General features: G+C 53.2%; 1 protein-coding gene across 10 annotated transcripts in view; it reads right to left on the reverse strand.

Moving 5' to 3' along the window:
- PITPNM2 (phosphatidylinositol transfer protein membrane associated 2) overlaps positions 1–21566 on the reverse strand; it is a 174469-nt gene that overhangs the window by 73037 nt on the left and 79866 nt on the right. For 2 of the 10 annotated variants that reach the window (XM_060193197.1, XM_060193196.1), the window contains exon 1: positions 15037–15247. The exons of 2 other annotated variants lie outside the window; for them this stretch is intronic. The gene's annotated coding sequence lies outside the window, so the exon portion shown is untranslated. Of the gene's footprint in view, positions 1–15036; positions 15258–21566 lie in introns of those variants that run through there. 6 more of the 10 variants (XM_060193200.1, XM_060193192.1, XM_060193198.1 and 3 more) reach the window with 6 other exon arrangements.

Consider the following 21566-nt stretch of genomic DNA (forward strand, 5'->3'; position numbering starts at 1 on the left):
CCCTCCATATGCACCTTGGTCCCCATCCCACTTGCTTCCTCCCAGCCTCCACATGCTCAGATGTGTGTGTGTGTGTGTGTGTGTGTGTGTGTGTGTGTGTGTGTGTGTGAGAGAGAGAGAGAGAGAGAGCAAACTACTATACCCCCAGACCCCCTCAGAAGGGCTTCTCCTTTCTCTGTCACTAGGCTTAGTACTCAAAGCTCTGAGCTTCCGTTTACTCATTTGCAAGGAGGTCAGACACAGTGTGGAGAGCACCTGCACTGTGCTGGCAATGCAGATGTGCTCCGTCCCAAGCAACATCAGGAATACTCAACAGCTGGTGCTGCCAGGGTCTGGGAGGCCCCTGCGGGTACACCCCCTTTGCAGGCAGGAGGCAGGGGCAGGGGCTGTGAAGCTAAGAGGTCTTCCCCAGCAGGCAGCCAGATGAGAATTCAGAGCTGCCTGTTGTCAGTGGGTAGCACGGTATGTCCTAGCAGCAGCCAATCAGCAAAAGTCTCAGCACTGCTGCGTGAGAAACGTGCCAGTGGACACATAAAGGCTATAAATAGCTTTGCTCAACTAAAAATAGCCTTACCTCCATTCAGCTGGGATTTCGCTGCCAAACAAGTTATGAAAAAGTGGTTGCTGGCATTTGGGGATCAAGGATAAGGAACTGGAATTGTACCTTGCAGTGTTTCTCACCAAATCCAGGGCATCAGAAGGGCCCTGGTTCACCTCATAGTTGACATGGCACAGACCGGGGGGATCCCTTAAACTCACCAGATCCTGATCAGGGAGACACAGAGCAAGGAGTCACAATGAACACAAGTGCCCAAGAACACACACACACACACACACACACACACACACACACACACATCCAGTCACATTGTGGGCTGTAAGCCAAGCCTGCAGGAAGCCCTCCTCTCTCCTCTGGGTGTGGTACTCAGCCCCTGCAAGGCCCCCACTGACCACAGACACGTGCTCAGGCCAACTCCTGCCCACACTGCTCAACCACACTTGTCTCCAGGCCTGTACTTGGACGAGAGGAAGAGGAAGAGGCCAGAAAGAGGAATGGGGTTTGGCAGCCAAGAGCTTCCTGTTCTCCAGACCCTTAAGGGGCAATAAGAGATGGGACTGGCTCCAATCTTGGCACTGCCAGTTGGAGTTGGCAGTCTTGGGTGCTGGCTGAGCCACCCGCTGAGTGGAGCTTTTGCACCTGCAGAGTCTGAGTCACTGGTTCTCCCAAGGTTCGTGAGGAACTGGAAGAGGCCTGGGGCCTGGCAGGCAGGCAGTTCTGGGAAAGCTCACTGGTTGTTCTGTGAAGCTGCTTCAATGCACCGTTTAAGAGGGGAGTCTTACAGCAGTGGCTTCTCCAGTTCCAGAAAGACCCTGTGTGTCTCCAGAATCTCTGTCTTACAACATCAGGGTCCCCAAGCAAACATAGACAGAACATCCCAGCTGCCCTGGCTGCCAAAGACAGCCCCCAAGAGGCAGGTCCAGGTCTGGAGGGAGACTAGAACAGGAACAGTATGGGAAGGAGAAGTCAGAGGTCCACAAGGAAACAAGCTCTGACACTAGGACAGGGTTCCCAGGGCACACCCACCTGCATTGGTCTTGGCAAGGTGCTCTGAGCTACTGAGCTACTGTCCTTAACATATATATATATATATATATATAAACAAGATTCACTTATGCCTTCCAGAATAGCTGGGGACTTAATGCAAGAAGCGCTGGCTGCCATAGGAATATGAGGGCAATGGTGACACTGGGACAGTGCCCTATGGAATGCAGCCTCCCACTTGGAACAGTCCCTATCAGGAGAAGAAACATCCGAGGTATTACCACCCATCCTCTCCCTGCCCTGCATGCCCCACACCCTCACAACGACAGGAGGCAGTTAGATAGATGTGTGGCCCGTTTCCAATGAGAACACAAGCCAAGAGACTGGGTCAAGGTCATCGGGCAAGTCAGTCATGGGGAGGGAATGAGGATCCCTGATTCTGAGTCCAGGACTTCTGTACACAGAAGTTGCACCCCCTCATGGTGCAACAGGGACATAGGTGTGGGGCTCAGGCCAGGGGAGGTGTGGGACAGAACAGCTCAAAGGGGGAGCAAGAGAGAGAGGGGGCGGCTGGGGTGTGGGGAACTGAGTCATCTTCCACTGGTCCAAGCCCATCACAGAGTCTCGCTCTTCTATCTTTGGCGGGGAGCCTGGGACTATTTCAGGAAACTCTGCACACAGCCCGTCACTTCCCTGCCACACCGACTGGGTCAAAAACAAAACCAACCCAGCAACAGCCCCTTGTCAACAGGCTGGGGAGCGAGGAGGCACTCAATAGGACCAAACTGAACAGCAGGAAAAGGGTCAGCCAGAGGGGGGGGGACAAGCAGAGTCCCCCAGCTCCCTGTACACTGCCAAAAAAAAAAAGTGGGAAACAAAACTAGATATAGTGGGAAAAGACCAAAAATCACCCAAACTGGAGTTCAAGTTCACTAGGACCCAGCCTGAACTCATCACATCAAAAGCAAGTCATTTAATGGTTCCAGTCCTCAGTTTACCCATTTGCAACACCATCCAGATTACAGGGTTAAGTGGAATGAAATGAGATGACATGGAGGCACTGGGCACAAGCACCAAGGGTGGCATCAGTCCACCATCTTACAGGAAACTCTGTCTTGGTCTGAGCCATCCCCTTCGGAGCCTGCTCAGAGTCACTTCTGCTGGGCAGCTGTTGAGACATCTGTGCACCTTAAGTGCCCAAGGTGCTGAGGACGCAGCAGCTGCCCTGTCTGTCTGTCTGTCTGTCTAGAAAGCAAGCCCGGGGGCACTAGAGGCTTTATGGTGAGCATCTGAGAAGCCAGAGGAGAAAGGGGTTCCCACACCATCTAGAACTCCTACCAGCCTACCCCCGCTACCACCAGCAAGACTCAGCTTTGCACCAGCTCCAGCAGAGCAGGTGGCTGGAACATACCCATGAATAAAATGATAAAGGGATGGGGTCAACGGGAGAGACGGGAGAAGCAAGGGCAGGAGTGGCCAGCGAGGGACATTTTTGAGGAGTGGGGCACCTTGCAAGTAGCTGACCAGTCGCATCCCCACCCCCTCAACTGAGTGGCTTGTTTCAAATCCACCTTGCTGGGTGAGAGGTAAGAGGCCAGGTCTTGAAAAAAGGGAAAGGACATGTCCAAGGTCACTGGGGGAAGACTTTCTGAAGAAGAAAATGTATGTGTCGGGACCCAGGGTCACCAAGGAACATGGCTCAAAGAGGAAAGTAAGGCTGGGGTATCTTTCCACCAGGGTCTGGGCTCAGGGATCAGGAGCTAGTTACAGATTCAAGGGGTCCAGAGCAAGGCCTGGGCATCTGAGCCCATTCAGAGCCCCTCACTATGTACCTACCTGCCTCACCAGATCCTGAAAAAGCCCCAGGGTGGAATTCACAGCCAAAAGGTAAAAAGAATCCAAGTTCACTGATGGTCAGACTGATGAACAAAATGTGTTCTGTCTACACAATGGCATGTGATTCAGGTTTCAGGGTTTTGTTTGTTTTTGTTTTACTAGAGCACTACTCAGCTCTGACTTATGGTAGAGCAAGGATTGAATATGGGACTTTGGAGCCTCAGGAATGAAAGTCTTTTTTGCATAACCATTACACTATCTCCCCAGCCTGTGAGTCAATCTTAAAAAGAAAGGAGACTCTCGACACTTGCTACAAGGTAGACAGACCTGGAAGATACACTAAGTAAAAAGGTAACTGGACACACAAGGACAGAGAAGGCTCAGCTGCACTTATACAGGATCCTTGGCGCCATCAGACTCACAGAGAACCTAAGTGGTAAGCACTGGGCTGGGGGAGCAGAAGAGACAGATAGCTTTGTCAGATGGGACCAGAGTTCCAGCAGAAGAGTTACGGAAGAGACCTGGGAGGTAACTCAGCAGATAAAGCACTGGACAGTCAAGCATGAGGTCCTGAGTTCAGTCTCTGCCATTACATATGCCAAAGTGCTATTCTGGTTGCTCTCTTCTATCTCATGTGTTAATAAATAAAACCTTCTTTAAGTGTTATGGCACAACAATGTAAGAGTATTTGAAGCCATTGAAGTGCATGCTTCAAAATGATCAAAACAGGTGTCTTTCTCTATGCATCTTTTTTAAAATTTATTTATTTTCCCTTTTGTTGCTTTTATTTTTTTTTAATTCTTGTTGTAGTTATTGATGTCATCGTTAGAGAGAAATGGAGAGAGGAGGGGAAGACAAAGAGGGAGAGAGAAAGATAAACACCTGCAGACCTGCTCACCACTTGTGAAGCGACTCCCCTGCAGGTAGGGAGCCAGGGGCTCAAACCGGGATCCTTACGCTGGTCCCTGTGCTTTGCACCACATGCGCTTAACCCACTGTGCTATCACCTGACTCCCTCTATTATGCATCTTTTACCACAATTTAAAGAAATAGAAAAAAAAAAAGACCAAAACTGGCACAAGGTGTCCTTTGTGGATAACAGGAATGTTGTGAAGCTCAACAGAGGTGAGGTGGAGGCTGCGTAACACTGCAGATGGACCACATGCTTCTGAACTGTTGATTTCCAAGAAGCTAATTTTATGTCACACGGATCTCCCCTCACTAAAACAAATGGGGGCGTGGGAGGCTCATGGGGGGGGACATGCCTTGCCATGACTATGACCCAAGTTGAGCAGTACCATACAGCAGTGTCACAGCACTGGAAGTGTCTATCCCTCTCTGTGTCCCTCTATCTGAAATAAAGAGTGAAACTGTGCATGTGCAATGCCCCAACTTCATCATTACCATATTTAAAAGAAATGAAAATTCCCCAGGTGTGAGGTGAGCAGTCTATGGTGGGTGTGGGAACCATGGGGGACTTCACCACTAAGGGGAGTCTATCATTCCTCCTGAGAGGGTCCAAGGGACAATCACGATGTGAGAAGGGGCAGAGACCAAGGTAAGAAGCCAGCAGCCAGGCCACCACATCCTGGATATCTGGTCTGGGCCTTGGGAGAGCATGAATCCCCAGAAATGCCAGTCACCCCACTGTCCCAGGGCTACAGAATCAGATCACAGGGAGAAGCTGTCTTTTATCAGCTGGGGGTGGGGGTGTCTGGAGGGGTTGAGGCTCCCTAAGGCCTGGCAGCCTCTGGCAGAACTGTGAATACGCACAGCCTGGTGTCTGTGACCATTTGGAGGCCAGAGCCACCCTCAATGTGACAGGTGACTCAGGCCTTCTCATCTAGGAAAGGCCCTAGATACATAGATGACAGCTCCTGCAGGTGCTAAGTGTCCAGATGACAGCACAGCATGGTGTCCTGACATGATGTGGGCAGAGAAAGAGAGGTGCTCAGAGCACTGCCAGAGCAGCCCAGGAAGAGTCTCAGGGTGGGACAAGTGACAGGAGGGCAGAGGAGGGTGAGGGGGCAGTTTATGCTGAGGAGCTGATGGCCTGGGACATGGTCCCTGCCCTCAAACCCAGTGCCAGCCAGAAGAAGGGTGAAACTGCTTTCATGTCTTTTGAGGCCTTTGGGGGTATTTCTGAGGGGCTAATACAATGAGAGAAGCACAGGCTGGGAGCTCTTGGGATGGATGCCTTCTTGCAATACCCACCCCCTGAGGCCGACTCACTCACGCCCCAGATGATGACTGCCATCTTCAAGTTCCCATGCTGAGTGGGGGGAGCTCAACCTATGACTTTTCTTTTTTTTTTTTCCTCCAGGGTTACTGCTGGGCTCAGTGCCTGTACCATGAATCCACCGCTCCTGGAGGCCATTTTTCCCCCCTTTGTTGCCCTTGTTGTAGCCTCGTGGTTATTATTATTATTGCCATTGTTGATGCTGTTCGTTGTTGGATAGGACAGAGAGAAATGGAGAGAGGAGGGGAAGACAGAGAAGGGGAGAGAAAGACAGACACCTGCAGACCTGCTTCACTGCCTGTGAAGCGACTCCCCTGCAGGTGGGGAGCTGGGGGCTCGAACCTGGATCCTTACGCCAGTCCCTGCGCTTTGCGCCACATGCACTTAACCCACTGTGCCACCACCCGACTCCCAACCTATGACTTTTCTGGGCTTTTCAGAACCACATTTTTAAAAATGCATCATGACTTTTCATAATTATTTGTTTATTTATTTTCCCCATTGTTGCCCTTGTTGTTTTATTGTTGTAATTATTATTGTTGTTGTTACTGTCATTGTTGTTGGATAGGACAGAGAGAAATGGAGAGAGGAAGGGAAGACAGAGAGGGGGAGAGAAAGACAGACACCTACAGACCTGCCTCACCGCTTGTGAAACGACTCCCATGCAGGTGGGGAGCCGCTGGTCCTTGCGCTTTGCACCATGTGTGCTTAACCCTCTATGCTACTGCCCGATCCCCTAGAACCACATTTAACTGTCCATCTCCAGGACATATTTTTAAAAGCGGTTTATTTATTTATGAGAGAAGTGAAATGGAACTCAAGACAGAACTAGACTACCACTCTGGCACATACAATGCCAGGCATCCACCTCAGGACCTCACACATGCAAGTCCGGTGCTCTACTAGCTGTGTCACTTCCTGGGCCTCCAGGATCTTAAAATAAGGATCCTAGTGGGATGCCCTCTCTGAGTGACTGCTGCCTGGACCACTACCTATTCTGCTGCAGGTTCTCTGACACCACTTAGAGAGGCCAAGCCAACCTAACTGACGGCATAGCCAGAACCTGCCAACAATCCCAGGCTCTCTGCCTAGGGCTTGGAGAGCCCTGGCCAGCACAGCAGACCTAACCCTCACCGCATGACATCCTACCTGCTGGGTGGAAGAGTGTCCCCCAGATTCACATCCACCTGGAAACTTAGAATGGATCTCCTTTCACAAAGGTTTACTGACTTATGAGAGCAAGACCAGAACACTGCTCAGCTCTGGCATGCGGTGGTGTTGGGCATAGAAGCTGGTCCTGAGCGCTAACTTGCAAGTACTATTTTCTAACACGCTGGATTCCTGGCCCATGGGACCTTATTTGGAAATAGGGTCTTTGTTGACAGAATCAGTCAAGGATCTCCAGATGAGCTCATGCTGGATTTAGGATGGGCCCCAAATTCAACCAGTGTCCTTTTAAGAGGAGGAGGATAGCAAAACATGGATGCACATGGGGGGCTGAGGGGAGGATAGATTGTCCAAAGACAGAGGCAGGGATGGGTAGGGTAGCCACCAGCCAAGGAGTCCCGTGGCCCACTGGGATCTGGAGGAGGCAGGAAAGGCTCTCCTCTAGGTTCAGTGGACACCTTGCTATCAGATTTCTGGCCCCCAGAGCTGTTAGAGTCCAAGTTTCTGTTGTTCTAAGACGCCTGGCTTATAGTAATTGGTTATGGCAGCTCCAGAAACTAGTCCGCTGGGTTTAAGATGTATCTGAGCTGACCATGAGGACCGAGGCAGCGGCTCCAGATGCAGTGGCGTCCTGGCAGAGAGGGTGATGCTGGCGCCTGGGCAGGCCTGAGCAAACCTGTCAGCAGTCCGTCACCAGGGCTGCAGCCCAATTAGCTCAGGGCACTTGAGGAAGCTGTGGCAGCGAGAGGCCTGTCTGCGTCCACTCTGCAGACACTCCAATGGAAGTGGCCACTGGACAAGCAGCTGCGGGGCCTCTCCCACCAGCCCTAAGCAGGGATCACTCCTAGACAATGGCTCAGCCATCTGAGAGACACCACAACACCCCCCTTTTGCCCAGCAGCTCCTAACTGTCTTCATTTGTAGAGAACCTCACAAAGAGGAGTGGGGAACTGGCCAAGACTTCTGGAAGATTCCAGACTGAGTCCCAGGGTTTCCTTGGGCTCCTGCCATATGTAGGAGCTCAGACAGTGTCAGCATCTGCAGGGCCCTCAGCACTCCAGCGCCACTGAAGCAGCCACACCAAGGGACACAGGACAGGGAACAGGGACTGTGCTAGCCTTCAAATGGCTCTGTGATGACGGGTCCAGCATTTCTCAAGCTGGGGTCCAGGGAAGAGCAGAGTGCCCCTCCCTCCTGGCCACCTGTGTCCCTGACTGACCATTGTGTGCATGTATGTGTTCAAACCAAGTATGAAAACAGGGTGGGGTACAGCTCTTGACTAAAACTAAAACAGTTATGTGCAGACCCAGGAAGCTGCCGTACAGCCAAGGATACTGGGAAGCCCTAGGAAAGGTAAAAGCCTGACTCCACCCCTGCACAGCAGAACAGAAGCATAATAGGGCTTGGTGGAGGTCATATGGCAGGACTCCTGCTGGGTGTGACTGGGAGTGCAAGCCCCAGTCCTCCCAGAGCACTTCTGAGCAGGGACAGCAGGCCCTGACTGCTTTCCGGCCTCTCTCAGACACATAGAGCATCTTGCATTAGCAGTCAGACTTGTAGGAAGGACACCCCAAGTCCCTTCATGCATCAGCCCAAAGAGATCAATTATGGGGTGAGAACTCATGACTCCTAGAGGCCCTGTATCCCAGACTCTGTATCACAGAGTCACCAGCAAGGCCCCTTCTCAGAAGCGGCAGGTTCAGTGTTTCCCCAGGGCCTGGGCAGAGTGGTGGCTCCACAATGCAGGAGGCTGGCAAATACTGGAGCTATTAAGTGACTTGAAGTCACACTTTGTCCCCAGGCAGCAGACTGCACCTAGGGGTATCAGGTACTGAGCCTGGAATGTCGTGAGTGCAAGGCTTGTGCTCTGCCATTGTGCCATCTCCCTGAAAGTCTCTAGAAGACTTTTGCTTTGGAGACCAAAGCCGTATCTGAGTACCACACTCTACCATTAACAGCCAATGAGTTTCCACAGACGGGCTAGAAAGAGCTGGAACAGCCCTGCCCATCAGAAGAAACCTTCCCCAAGCTCTACCCCAACAGGCCCTCTCCCACCAGAAGCCTTAAATCACTTCCCAAAGACCAAATGGTTATCCAACCTGGACTTGTAGGAGGGACACCCTAAGAGTCCCTTCATGCATCAGCCCAATGAGATTAATTGTGGGGTGAGAACAGCCCCAGGAGCTCATGTAGGCCCTGCATCCCAGGGGCATCACACTGTCATCAGCAAGGCCCCTTCCCAGACCCAACAGGGGAGAGAGGGGCAGGAGAGGAAGGGCGACTCCCTCCACCCCAGGAGTCAGACAGCCCAGCCCCATGTGTTTTCTGGGTGACTCTGGAAAGTTCTCTAGGTCAGTGTGTCAGTGTCCCCACCGTTCAAGCCTGACTTGGATTCCTAGCAAGTGTATGGTACCTGGGAGATGCACAAGTCCAACTCCCACTCCTCCTCCAGTGCCTTTGTTTCCCCATTGGCAACATCCCTGCCTTCCAGGCACACCTGCCAGCAGGGCATGGCCAGCTCTCCAAACATTCAGGGATGTGGAAAGCAGCACCTGGCCTAGCCCCGATTTTAGACTGCTTCTGCTACAGCCAATCTGTCCTGGAGAGCTGCCCGATGAAAGGATGGCCCAGCCATTCACTCTGTCATGCCTAGGCTGGGCAAGACGCATAAGAGCACTCTCTCCTAGCCCTGCACAGACAGAAACCTGGGCTCACAGCACCCAGCACTCTGCAGGTCATACCTCCTAGACTCAAACCTAGGTGCTTACCAAGTTTTACTCTTCCCACCCCCCAGAGCAGCCCCCTAACCCCCAGTCCTCTCCCAGACACCCAAAGTCCTGGAGCCAGGGCCTCAGCCATCAGCAAGGGCCAGGCGGCACAAGTGTTTTAAAATGAACCATCCTGGCTGCCTGTCAGCGCAGCCTGCCACAGCCTTGACAAAGTGCACTCCAGCCGCAGGCTGTGATAATGGTGTGCCCACACCTCGAAAGCTGTGAAGTGCTTTGCAAGGGCACCGGTGACAGGCAGAGAGGTGCCTGCATGGAACAAAGCGCACTGCACACATGTCGTTCCTGCCCAGTCCTCCTGGGGCCCCGTCATTAACCTTGACGTGCAAACTCGGGGAGGACAAGGACTTCAGCCCAGGCTGAGGTCAGCCAAGCAAGTGGGCATGTACCCAGGAGGGTGGCTATAGATGGCTCCCCCAGGGCCCACTCTTCTCAGGGGTGTGTACCTCTAGCTCCCGTGCAGGGTCCTGCTTTCAGAGAGATGATGGAGAACTGATGAGGAAGGTCCTCTGACTATAACAACAAGATGGGGAAACTGAGGTATGGGGCTAGCAACTGCAATAAGCTAGACCAGGACAGAGTATGTGCAGGAGCCTAGCTCCTTCATTTTCCCCAAGCTTAGCATTGTTAGGGAGTTGATGGGGAGAATGAGTGAATGAGTGAGTGAGTGAGTGAATGAATGAATGAATGAATGAATGAATAAACTTCAGCCCTCCCAAGTTGGGCTACTCATCTATTCTAAGACTCAGTTCATCCCAAGGTAAAGCAATCTGGGAGCTGGTGCAAAGGGAGAGCTCTGGACTTGCAAACATGAAAGTCCACCGGCCCACATCCCATCCTTGGCACCACATATGCCAAATTGCTTCTCTGGACTCTCTCCCCATCTCTCTATAATGTGACATAAACAAAGGAACCTGGGATGTGACACAGTGAATAAAGCAATGGACTCTCAAGCATGAGGTCCTGAGTTCTACCCCTGGCATTGCATGTGCCAGAATGATACTCAGGCTCTCTCTCTCTCATTAATAAATCTTTTTTAAAAAAGGAAATAAATCAAGTATGTTTTAAATGAGGTCAGAGCTGGGACAGTGGCCCCCAGACTCTCAGCACACACCCAGGCATGGAAGCTGGCCAGTCTGTTCAAGAAGGCCTCTCAGGAGCTGAGGCCACAAAGCTGACTTAACAGGAGCCTCTGCAAGCCTCAGAGCCTGTGCATCTGGAAACCATCATACAAACTACTTTCTCCTGACCTGGGGCGCCAGCAGGCCCCTTCCCCTAGTTCCTCTGGGGAAGCATCCTGTCCGCTGCCTCAGGGCTGAGTCCAGGGAGGGAGCTGGGAGAGAGCAGGACCTGGGTGAGCCCAGCACTCTGGTCCTAGCAGGCTCCTGATTTACCCATGTGGCTTCTCCTTTGTAATCCGTATCCTGTTTACTTGGGGGGAAAGCCCTAAAATGCCTGCATCTTTTTGTTTTTTCTTCACATAATCTCTAACTCACAGAGAAGCTGCAAGCATAACGTAAGCACTCTCACAAACTCGATGCTTTAGTCACTCACCCTGCCATGTGCTCGCTCTCTGTATGTGCTGACCTGCATAATCTGGTCACATGGCTGAGGGGCAGCCGAGGGGCATCGGGCACTTGCACCCTCAGTCAGGCACTGGTGTCTAAGGACAAGCTAGCAATCCTATGAACCCACATTGCTGACTCATGGGATTCCCCTCCTGGCCACCTGTGTGCTCAGGTACAATCCCCAGGTTACAGAGGAGTAAACTGAGGCACAGTCTTCTGGTGCACAGTATCCTCCTGCTACACCAAGTCAGCTCCCTAAAGCAGACAGTTCCCACGCTGTCGTCTGTGTTCTGGGGACACCAGTGATGCCTTAACCTCTTTTAAAGAAAGTGAGCCAGGCTGCCACCACAGCAGAACCCAGAGCCAGTCAAGACCTCCCCTCTGCCCCCATCCCAGGCCCCAGGGCACCTTCAATTGCCAGGCCTGCTCTCTCCCTTGCCCACTGCTCTCCTAAGACAAGTGGGCCAGAAGGACCCCTCCCTGAAGGACACACAGAGACCCAGGCCCAATGCAGAGCTGGTGCAGTGTAGCTGACGGTGTACTTGACGAGTGGGGTGCTAGTGAAGGGGCTGTGAAGGGGCCGGTCTGGGTGAAGAGTCCACCCTCCCAGAGTGGGCTACTCATCTGATCAGAGGCTCCACCGCCTTTGTTCATATGTAAAAGAAGGCAGCCCTGGAAGAGGGTGGCTGCTGCGAACTGTTAGATGAGCTTGAGAAGGTGCCTGTTGGGTGGGAGCTAGGATCCCTGTTCAGACCTGGGTTATGGAGTTTACTGAACTCTGATCTTGGGAAATAGAATGAGGGCTAAAGATGCCTGAATAAGAACAATGTGGAGAGCGGAGACACACCACACACACACACACACACACACACACACACACACACACACACACCCTTGCAACTCAGCACATCTTAAGCCTAATGGTTTTTCTGACAACTCTCTTTCCTTTTGACTTGAGACTCACAGAAGCCCAGGGCTGAGAGCTGCTACCCAGGGGCTTCTGCCAACGTCAACACGCTGATCTGTGTAAGGGAGCCCAGTGCCCAGGCAGGGCATGGAAAAGAACCATTAAAGGAGGCGGCTGTCCCCACGGTGGAGAGGACCATTGTGTCTCCCTCACATAAGACACTGAGCTGGGGGGAAGGGCGGTAGCATAGTGGGTTAAGTGCACATGATGCAAAGCGCAAGGACTGGCTCAAGGATCCCGGCTCAAGCCCCCGGCTCCCCACCTGCAGGGGATTCTCTTTACAAGCAGTGAAGCAGGTCTGCAGGTGTCTATCTTTCTCTCCCCCTCTGTTTTCCCTCCTCTCTTGATTTCTCTTTCTGTCCTATCCAACAATGACATCAATAACAACAATAACCACAACAATGATAAAACAATAAAGGTAACAAAAGGGGTGGGGGAATAGCCTCCAGGGGCACTGGATTTGTGGTGCAGGCACCAAGCCCCAACAATAACCCTGGAGGCAAAAAAAAAAGCATTGAGCTGGAAGCACTGCTAAAGAGGAAGCTGTGGCATCTCCTCCACACTGGGACCATTTGTAGATTGTGTTATCAAGAGCAGAGTGCCAACCAGAACATGCATACAACCCTGATGGCAGATGGGAAAGGCCTGCATGCACATGTGTGCACATGTGTGTATGTGTGTGTGCGGAGTGAGAGTTTAATGCTCATAGCCGAGCTGCTTCTTAAACCATTCATACAACAAAGATGAAGAATCCTCACCAGCCAATTTCTACCAAGAGGGGCTTGGAGCTGGGGGGGCCTGGGGTCAACTCCCAGGTCCTAGAATCCCAAACACAGAGCCAGTGCTGCCTGCCTCACTTCCCACACCCTAGGTGTTGGACACCAGCATGCTACCAGCCAGGCTCGGGGTCCACAAATCTAACTTTTCCCCCTCATGGTTTCTCGAACATCCTAAGGTCAGTCACAACCTCTGGGCTTCACATCCCTGGCCCTTCCCTGAATCCAGAGCACCTGCGGGGTGAAAGAAGGGCTCACACTCACCGCCCAGGAGCCAGCTAACGTGGCGAGGACTCCACTTTTCCTAGAGTGAGCCCTGCACACTTGCCGGAGTTGCCAGCAGCCAGACTCTCCCCTCTCCCACTTGCCCTCACACTTCTGCAGTTCTCCACAACGCTTTCAAGTAAAGCACTGATGCTGGGATTACACCAAGAAAGGAGGCTGGCTCTTGGCACCGGAGGACACAGGAAGGATGGCTTGGGGGTACAGGAGCCCTTCCTCCTCCCCCTCCACCATCATCAACCCTACTCCCCCATCCTACAAACTTGGGTGGCCAAAGCGGACACAACCCCAGCGTGAAGAACACTGCTGCCAGCCTCCTACAAGGGGGACAGCAAAGAGGGGCCAGAGATGCCACTGCTGGAGGCACGGGGGGTGGGGTATGTTGACTGACCTTTGACGTGTCGCATCAGATTTTCCGTTGCCACCAAACCCAAACCAGACCGGCCTCCCTGCCTCGCGCACAGCTCATAAAGCCAGCAGAACCTCCAGCCAGCCAACCAGGATGCGGGCGTGGGTAATGTCATTAAGAAGCCTGCGTGCCAGGAGGGTCTCGGTGACAGACTCCAGTCTCCCAGCAAGGCAAAAGCAAGACGGCAGCACAGGCGTCTGCAGACACAAAAGCATTCCTCCCAGCCCGCTCCACGGGAGTCCATCTGATTATCAAAGGGAAGCATGAGAATGCAAGGTCCAGGGTGGGGGTGGGGGACTCCCTGCTGCTTTGGGGGGGAGGCAGGAAGGCCAGAGGCCGGACGGAGCCCAGGAGCGCACAGGAGCAGCCCTGCCCTGGGCAGCCCTCTAGGTGGATTCAGTTATCACAGCAGTCTGTCAGAGGCAGGACCAAAACCCTGGGAAATGCAATCCCATCAGACGCCATGCGCTTGACTCTACGGTGCACCCTGGAACATCTAGACCCCCGAGTGGGGCCCTCCCCCCTGGGGTGGGCACCTCACTGAGAGCCAAGTGTAGTTTCCCCGATACCTTCACCAAACTTTGAAGCTTCCCTGTGAGTCCACAGGGCTGCTGGGTGTTTGCATTCTATTTAAAGACCACACAGGGCTTCCTCTCAGACACCAACGTTCAAGCCAGAGGCTTCTAAGAACTGGGTGCTAAATCGGTTCTCACTTTCCGTCAGCACGAGAGACGTGCTCTTTCTTTCCAGCCCCAGGGGCAGGGGCTGAGGGAGCAGAGAGGGAGCCAACTGACCCTGGGACCCAAGCAGGCAGCCGCAGCTGGGTTAGCTCCACCATTCCCCCAGAGGGGGACATTCAGAAGCCCCCCTGAATGCCCCAGGAGGAGAGGGTGGAAGAGGCAGGGGGACAATGTCACCCGCTGAGGGATAAATTCTGCGGAGGGACCATCCCAAACAGATGGTGGTGCTGCCCAGGATGACCGAGCTGGCAGTGTTGCTGTGCCCAGTGCCAGCCTGGGGACGGTGCTCACCACACCATCTTGGAAATTCTGGGTGCAGGTACAAAGCACCTCCCCGCTGAACTCCATGTTCAGGTGAGACAGGATCAGAAGGGGTGGGGGGAGTGGCAAGCCTGGAAAGTAATCGCCCTGCCTCACCTGGAGTGCACCTGCCTGCTCTCCATCCTTTGTCCCCCGGCCCCCAACAGCCAGAACTTGGTCCAGGGTAGAAGGGTGGCTGTGCCGTCTGGGAATCATATCAGGAAATGGAGAGTGGAGGATCCATGCCCCAGGCTTTGCACCCCCCCCAGCTCCCCGACAGACCGTGCCTCTCCCTCCCTGACCCTCTCCTGGTCCCCCTCCAGCCCAGCTAATTCACAGAAAACGAGTGCCCACGTGACCCATCTTCCTGGCTGATAAACCCATCCTTGGGCTCTGACAGTTTCTTAAGGAGCAGAAAATTACCTTTCAGGAAGAAAATGCACGGGAGAGGGGTGCTGGGGCCAAGTGGCAGAGTGGGGAGCCGCCCGCCTCGGGAGCCATGCTGGGGCCCGGCCAGCAGCCCCCCACCTCTGCGGAGGTCGGCCGAGCTCCCCATGCTGACAGTGTCAGGGCGCCGCCCTCGGCACGCAGCTCTGCCGGCAACCCATCCTGGACGCGGGAGGGCGCCTGGAAACCCGGGACCAAAGCACAGATGGAGGGAAGGAGGAGAGCCCAGCACTCAGGCAGGGCCAAAGGAGGAAGAGAGGCCAGAGAGGAAGGGGTGGGGAGAGGCAAGGAAGGGAGGGGAGGAGGGAGAATTGATTCTCCTCCACTGGGACCACTGAGCTAAGTTGCCATGGAGAACGGGGAGCCGCTGGCAGAGCCCGAGGCGGGCGGAGGAGCCATATGCTAGAGGGAAGGCGGCAGCACAGCCAATCCCCACTCTCCCGCAGCCTCCCCCAGACCAGACCTGTGGGCCCAAAGCGGGCTGGGAGTGGAGCCCAGTGGGCAGACAACAGCTCTCTGACCCCAGGGAGCTCAAGGATGGGGGAATCCTTGAGCTCCATGACCCGAAGCCACTCAGCTTAAATCACACTGCCCAGTCAGAGCCCCAAGTCCAGACCCACTAAGATGAAGGGTGGTCAGGAGACTCTCAGGGTGGCCTGAGTGACATCGAGGGCCCCCGCTGTGTCTGGGGAAGACTTTCACACCTCCACCTGCCTCTCCTGTCTTGCTAAGCCCAGGTCACCTCTTGGGGGCGGGGGGCGGGGGGCAGGGGGGACGGGGGTGTTGGCCACATTTCTCACTCACAGAAATGAGGTCTGGGGGGAGGTTGAAGCCCAGAGGCAAAAGAGCAGGAAGCAAAGAAGGAAAGAGCGACATCTCATCCCAGGTGGTCACACTCGCCTCCCTCTTGGCCATGGTTCCCAAAGGGCTCCCCACTTCTCAGGGCAGGATCCCCCACCTGCCATTTGCCTCTCCACAGACCCCCATGTAGCACAGGGCTTTGCTACCTGCCCAGCTTCCCTTGTTGGAGACTACCTTACCTATCAAGTCTTTCAATCTCCATTCCTCATCACCTGGGAGGTAACGGCCAGGCTCCCAATCTGTCCCCCTGGGCCCTGGAATAGCTGGGGGCATCCCGAGGACCTGGACACCAGCAAGTGCTCTACATCAACCACCTTCAACCACCCTGGCTCTTTAGCGGAGTGGAAACATACCAATGCCCCTCCCCCAGGGCTCCAGAAAGTCAGAAGCCAGCACAGAAGCCTGGCCACCTGATAGAGGAGGACCCCAGGCAGCCCAGGCCAGAGTTCAGTCTCTGGAGGCCACATACAGCCTAGAAGCCTGTCTCCTGACTGTCAGCTCACAAGTACAATGGAGAAATCCTGACACATGGCGAAGTCGAACACATGAGCATCTATGGCTTCACTGCTGAGGTGCAACTGTCTTCACCCACTTTTTTTGATGGTAGAAAAAATACATGTGACAGGAGACAGACGACGAGGGACTCATGGTTGAGCTGTACGCAGTATCTCTTTATTCATGCAGGACGCAGCACAATCTAAGCCGAGCTAAGCTAAACTCTAAACTAAAAACTACAATCTTGTCCTTATAAATATACTAGCCCAGTAGGGTGGGAACAGGATGCGACGCAGAGAGGGTGGAGAGAAAAGTGACTGGTGAAAATCAGGGTATGACAAGGAGAGGGGGCAGAGCAGGTGAGAATTCTACCATTAAACCACCAATGCCCTGGAGGGAAGGTGGTGCTTGTTAACAGAGGTTATGTAAATAGAATGAAGTGGTTATGTAAATAGAATGCAGTGTTAAGCAGGGGGGATTTAAACCAAATGAAACAGAAGGGGTTTTTAAAAGCAGAATTAGAAGATACCAACATACATGTAATATAAAATTGACCATTTAGGGCTGGGCACACTGGATTAAGCAAATATGGCACGAAGCACAAGGATTGGTGTAAGGATCCTGGTTCAAGCCCCAGGCTCCCCACCTGCAGGAGGTCGCTTCACAGGTGGTGAAGCAGGTCTACAGGTGTCTATATTTTTCTCCCCCTCTGTCTTCCCCTCTTCTCTCTGTCCTATCCAACAACAATGACAGCAATAACAGTAATAATAATATCAACGATTTAAAAAACAACAAGGGCAGCAAAAAGGGGGGGAAAAGCCTCTAGGAGCAATGGCACTGAACCCCAGCGATAACCCTGGAGGCAAAAAAGAAAAAAAAAATTGACCATTTAAGCACCTGAGAGTATACAACTGTGGTATGTTATCTATCCACAGAGCTCCTGGGTCTAGGACCAGAGAGTTTCTGCCTCCTACAGTGGACACCCTGTGTGAGCACTCACTTCCCCCCCTCCCCACCCCTGCTGTGGCTTCCTCAGGCCTATGGGCTGTGGTTCTGTCAGCCCTGGACACCCCCTAGAAGGAAGTTGTGCTCTGCGTAGTCTTTGGGGAGTCTGTCCATGTGTAGCCGGCCCATGTTCTGCTCTAGCAAGCGAGCTGCACCCCACATACAGCTTACTTCCAGCTCTGGGCTACTGTGCACTTGCTTCCAAATAAGTTTTCCACAACACACAGATGCTTCCTAGAGCCCCTTCTGAGGGATTCAGCCTCCCAGTGAAAACAGATTCCAGAGGCCCCTGAACTGAGTGAGTCCTGCTGTGTCTTTTCATAGAGCAGCCTGCCCCTTGGGAACTAGGTTCTACCTGGGCCGGCCAGAGGCCCCCAAGGCATACCCACATCTGGACACAGGGGTCCACGTCCACAGTCTGGGGTCCCTGATCTGGTCCTAGTACCCCCAAGAAGAGATTGGTGATGCCTAATAGAACTCCCTGCCATGAGGGATCCACACTGTCCAGCATGGCCACTGTAAGTCATGGTACTTGAAACCGGGGTGGCCTGTGTGACTGGGAAATGGAATTTAAGTTTTCCTTCACCTGAAGATGAAACAGCAGCACAGAGCTCGTGGTGATCCCCCTGGACAGCACAGCCTGACACTGAGATGAGAGGGGACAGTGCCATGTGTGTATGGCTTCTGCCTGGCTCGTACACCTTGATCCCATCCCTTCACCTTCCTCTTCTCCCCACTTACCCAAGGGGTCTCAGAGGTGGGGAAGCAGGCAGGCTCTGTCTGCAGCCAGGCCCCTGAAGCCAGGCACCTCTCTAAAAGGCCAGAGGGCGGGTGGTGGGGGTCTCAGGGAACAAAGCAGATGCCAACTGGGGAGAAGGCTCAGCTGACTCCATAATGACGTGGGTCCCAGAGTCACTGACCTCTCCTCCTGCCCCTGCTGGCCCCAGATCCCCATTCTAGAACCCCATTTCCTGCTGTTTCCCCCAGCAACTCCTGAAGTCGCTCCTGGAATGTCTGGGGGGGCAGGAGGCCTAGAGCTGGAACACCCTGCCGCCCCCCCCACCCCCCCTACACATTCCTTATGTGGGTCCTTGTGCTTTATATGCTTAACCCGCTTAACCCGCTGTGCTACCGCTCGCTCCCCTACACAAACATTCCTAAGGTGGCAGCAGCAGGAACACGGCTCAGGCACTCAGGTGCTGCCATACTGGCTCAGGGCAGACTCATGCTGGCTTCTCTGCAGTGTGGGGACCCAATCCTGGGCACCAGAAGCAGGAACAGAGCTGGCTGAGTCCTGGCCTGGCTCTGCACGGCTTCCTTAGAGAAGTCTAGATCAGACCCCTGCCTAAACCCTAACTCCTCCCCGACCCCCCACGACAGGGCAGAGGGCCTGGGGGTGTGCTCCCAGGTTGCCATGTGGTTTCAGAGCCTGAACAGCAGGAACTGAAGCCTGGCTAATTCATCCCACTCCTGTCCCCACCCTCCCCAAACAGGGAAGGGAAAAGTGACATCAGGGGAGTGGCAGCAGGGCGACTGCAAGAGACACAGGCCACTGGGTTGGGTGCCAGCATTGCAACACACAGTACCCAGGCTTGAGGCACCCCGAGAGGTATTATGGCATCAGAGCACCTCTGGTGCTGTGCTGTTTCTCCCTCTATCTGAGTGGGGAGGGGGGAAGTGGCCCAGAGCAGTGAAATCGCAAATGCATGAGGCCCTGTTCTACGAAAAAGCAAAGGAAAAAAGTGATTATGCTCTGTATTCACCTGGAGCAAGGAACTACTACTGTTCCACCACCCCCAAAGCCTTCTCTTAACTTCCGGCCCCAATGGGAGGGTCAGAGGAAGCCCCTTCAGACCTCAGAGAGATGAACTAGCCTGGCTCAAAGTCTCAAGTGGCAGGTCTCCCTACACTCAGATGAAGGCCCAGAGACCCTGCCTGGGAAGTCCAAATCTGCCCCCCCCTTTTGCCTAGAGGCCTCCAGTCACCCCACCACCCTCTACCCCCAGCTCTGCTCCAGGCCCTGCCCACTAAGGCCTTAACCCCATCATCAAGCATTCTTGAACCTTTCTCATTTTCTTCATAGTATGCACCCTAACCTACCATACTAATTTTCTTTCTTATTTTTATTTCTTAATTGTGACAGGACATACATCCAATTTACCACCTTGACAGATTTTTCATGCAATGTTGAGGATCAAGCCCAAACATTCCTCTGCTGAGCTAGTAATCCTGCTCAAGTCTGATGTTTATATTTTATTATTTATTTATTTATTTATTTATTTATTTTACCAGAATACTGTTCAGTTCTGGCTTATGGTGGTGGTGCAGGGGGGATTAAACCTGGGACTTTGGAGTCTCAGGCATGAGAGTCTGTTTGCATAACCATTATGCTATCTATCCTCCGCCCTGATGTTTATATTTTTATGGGGGAGGTGGGAGGACACTTCTGCACTTCACCACCCATACAGTCCCACTGACTCCTGTCCTTAGTGCTCCCATGTGTTATTGGGGTGCTGACTCAGTTCCTCACACAAGGTAGACAAGCTCGCCTTCCCAGCCCCCACCAAGACAACATTTAAGTGCACAATTCACACTGATGTATAAGCACCACCACCAACCATGCCCAGACTCTTCGACTTGCAAAGCTGACCCTCTGATCCACTAAACATTAACTCCTCACCCTGCTCCCAGTCCCAGGCTCCCAGTATTTTATTTCTATCTCTGTCACTTTGACTCCTCCGGGCACCTTCTATAAGAGAAGGCAAACAAGTATTTGTCCCGTGTCTGACTTATCTCACTCAGCTCATCTTCCAGGCTCATTCAGTCTAGTATCTTCTTCCTTCTGTTGCTCCTTCTCCTCCAACCTACCCCCCCACCCCCCAGAACTAATGGAGTGGAGACTTTGAGGGCAGGAACTTTAGTTAGTTGTGTTCACTACTGTATCTCCTATGCTAGATACATGCTGTCTGAACTTTTTGGATGGATGGATGAATGAATGAATAAATGAGTAGCTGAATGAATGAGTAAATAAGAGAGTGAATGAATAAGTGAGTGAACGAGTGAGTAGATGACTGGTTGAATGAAAAAGTGAGTGTGTGAATGAACAAATGAAAAAAATGAATGAGTGAATGAATGTACTAGTAGATGTGTGAGTGAATAACTGAATGAATGAGTGCATGAGTGTGTGAATGGCTGAGTGGATAACGACTCAGTAGAGGTTAGCACCCCCTGGGTCAGGATCTGCTATTTATTATTGTGTCCCTCCACCTCACCCTGCCCCACCCACCACTGTGGACCAGCTCCCAGCATGGTGCTCCCCGCAGCACAGTTTCCCCATGGCATTTTACCCACTCCCCAAGGCCTCAGCCCACTATTTCTGTGGGGTAACTGCATTCAATACCAAAAGATGCCCCCACTTGGTGGTGGGCTTCTCCCAGACAAAGTGGTGGGCTTCTCCCAGACATGGCTCAACTATGGAGGGAGGGCTACACTAGAAGGGCAGCACCCCCATGCCTGGCAGTGAGAGTGGGGGCAGCTCTGCATAGGCGGCTGTGCATGCAAAGGCTGGACCCACCAGTATAGTCGGCTGACCACCCTCAGCAACATCTGCAGCTCTGGGGTCCCACTGAATGCTGCCACTTGGCTGGGGAGCAGGACAACAACCTTGGCAGTCGCTTGCCTTTCACCTTCCCCACATCCTGCCTGGCTATTTATAGTCTGCTGCTCTCTGAGAACTCATCTGCCTGTGTTTCTGGGCCAGAGTAGTTTGGAAAGTGAGCTGAAGCAGACCTTGCATGCCCCCGGGGACCCAGAGGTCACAGCCCTGCCTAGGCAAGGGCGCCTTAAACTTTCTGGGAGTGTCAGGGGGCTCTCCATAGCTATACTTGAGGTTCCCCAAGGCAAAGGGCATCTTGTGAGGCAGGTCTCAGTGCCCAGCCAGACCTCCCCAGGGGGAGCTGAGAGCCCAGATAAGTCCAGCTCCCCCCAAACCCCCCTCATTCCAGGAAAACAAGGAGACTGGGGTAGTGGAAAACAGCTGTACCTTTAAATTACCCAGCCCTGTGAAAAGCATTTGCCTGTTGAAGCTGTTTGCATGTTTGGTTATTTTTAGGGTGAACCCAGTTGCCTCCCTTTGGAACCGGATG

The sequence above is a fragment of the Erinaceus europaeus genome, chromosome 6 (genome assembly GCF_950295315.1).
Source record: "Erinaceus europaeus chromosome 6, mEriEur2.1, whole genome shotgun sequence".
NCBI lineage: Eukaryota > Metazoa > Chordata > Mammalia > Eulipotyphla > Erinaceidae > Erinaceus > Erinaceus europaeus.